Source organism: Oncorhynchus mykiss, chromosome 10, assembly GCF_057628025.1.
Source record: "Oncorhynchus mykiss isolate SJ-2025 chromosome 10, ASM5762802v1, whole genome shotgun sequence".
In the NCBI taxonomy this organism is placed as follows: Eukaryota; Metazoa; Chordata; class Actinopteri; order Salmoniformes; family Salmonidae; genus Oncorhynchus; species Oncorhynchus mykiss.
The window spans coordinates 86,630,413-86,633,057 of NC_143031.1; positions in this window are offsets into that span (position 1 = coordinate 86,630,413).

The window sequence follows — 2,645 nt, forward strand, 5'->3', positions numbered from 1 at the left end:
CCCCTCATGAGATATATAACGTTTTTGTTCTAAGGAAAGGTTAACCACTAAGGAACACACACAAACTCAAACACAGTGTATTACCTGCTAGCAGTAGAATCATCAGAGGCTTCATGTCCATGTCCTTTTAGGTCTCTGTTGAGGTAAACCACACAACATCAATCATACATGAACTCCGTTAGATCTTCCGTTAACCGCTGTCGAAGGATGATGTCATTGACCAACATTAATTAGATATTAGTCCATATTCCAAAATCATATAATGTTCATTGATATTCAAAATTATCATTATCATCATAGTTAGCATTATCATTATCGTCATTATTATTATCATCTTTATTAGGATTATCTTTGCGTGAAATTATTTGTGTGTTACGTGTTTGTACGCACTAGCCTAAGCGTTTGTTCTTTTCCGTGTGTTTTCACGAAGCTAATTTGCTTTGTATCGCATTTATGTTGTGTGACGTTGGTGCGCTCTATACACTTTGTGTTGGCTGGAGGAGGCAGCTGCTTAGGCACCCTATTCCCTATATACAGTATAGTGCACTACTTAGGCACCCTATTCCCCATATACAGTATAGTGCACTACTTAGGCACCCTATTCCCCATATAAATTATAGTGCACTACTTAGGCACCCTATTCCCTATATACAGTATAGTGCACTACTTAGGCACCCTATTCCCCATATACAGTATAGTGCACTACTTAGGCACCCTATTCCCCATATACATTATAGTGCACTACTTAGGCACCCTATTCCCTATATACAGTATAGTGCACTACTTAGGCACCCTATTCCCTATATACAGTATAGTGTTCTACTTAGGCACCCTATTCCCCATATACAGTATAGTGCACTACTTAGGCACCCTATTCCCCATATACATTATAGTGCACTACTTAGGCACCCTATTCCCTATATACAATATAGTGCACTACTTAGGCACCCTATTCCCTATATACAGTATAGTGTTCTACTTAGGCACCCTATTCCCCATATACAGTATAGTGCACTACTTAGGCACCCTATTCCCCATATACAGTATAGTGCACTACTTAGGCACCCTATTCCCCATATACAATATAGTGCACTACTTAGGCACCCTATTCCCTATATACAGTATAGTACACTACTTAGGCACCCTATTCCCCATATACAGTATAGTGCACTACTTAGGCACCCTATTCCCCATATACAGTATAGTGCACTACTTAGGCACCCTATTCCCTATATACAGTATAGTACACTACTTAGGACCCTATTCCCCATATACAGTATAGTGCACTACTTCAGCACCCTATTCCCTATATACAGTATAGTGCACTACTTAGGCACCCTATTCCCCATATACAGTATAGTGCACTACTTAGGCACCCTATTCCCTATATACAGTATAGTACACTACTTAGGCACCCTATTCCCTATATACAGTATAGTACACTACTTAGGCACCCTATTCCCCATATACAGTATAGTGCACTACTTAGGCACCCTATTCCCTATATACAGTATAGTACACTACTTAGGCACCCTATTCCCCATATACAGTATAGTGCACTACTTAGGCACCCTATTCCCTATATACAGTATAGTACACTACTTAGGCACCCTATTCCCTATATACAGTATAGTACACTACTTAGGCACCCTATTCCCCATATACAGTATAGTGCACTACTTAGGCACCCTATTCCCTATATACAGTATATTTTAATGTAACCTTTATTTAACTAGGCAAGTCAGTTAAGAATAAATTATTATTTACAACAACGGCCTACACCGGCCAAACCGGGACAACCCTGGGCCTTGTTCGCCGTCCTATGGGACTCCCAATCACGGCCGGTTGTCATACAGCCTGGATTCGAACCAGTGTGTCTGTAATGACGCCTCAAGCTGCTGAGACGTAGTGCCCTATGACCGCCGCGTCACTCGGGAGCCAGGAAGAAAAAATAAGTGTTGCTAAGGTTACCAGTAATCAATTATTTTAATTGTTTTACAACATTATCAAACTACCAAAGACTGACTGGACGTTCCCAAAAGGTAGTTACTTTGACCGAAACAACGGTGACCGTATCTAGTGCAAAAGTTCACACAATTCCTTCAACAAAAAGTTATCCCCCTTTCTAGCCTTGTAATTACCAGACTAGGCAACAGTTATTGTCAGCTTGTGAAGGACGACCGATCCACTGAAGGTGTAGAGAAGGCCTTTAAAGGTGTAAATCCTAACCAGCCTCAAAACTCATTGATTCAGTGTGGTAGTTATCTTAAAGTAATTATTCCGTGTGGTAATTGTCTTAAAGTCATTTATTCAGTGTGGTAATTATCTTAAAGTCATTGATTCAGTGTGGTAATTATCTTGACAATGTTAAGTGGAAGTGAGTCCAACCCGTTTCTTTCTCCTGGGCCGACCACACCTCCCTTTCATCTCCATCTCTCTCTCTCTCTCTTTCTCACTCTCTCTCTCTCCATCTCTCTCTCTCTCTTTCTCACTCTCTCTCTCTATCTCTCTCTCTCCATCATTCTCTCTCCATCTCTCTCTCTCTCTCTCTCTCTCTCTCTCTCTCTCTCTCTCTCTCTCCCCATCTCTCTCTCTCTCTTTCTCTCTCTCTCTCTCTCTCCATCTCTCTCTCTCTCCATCTCTCT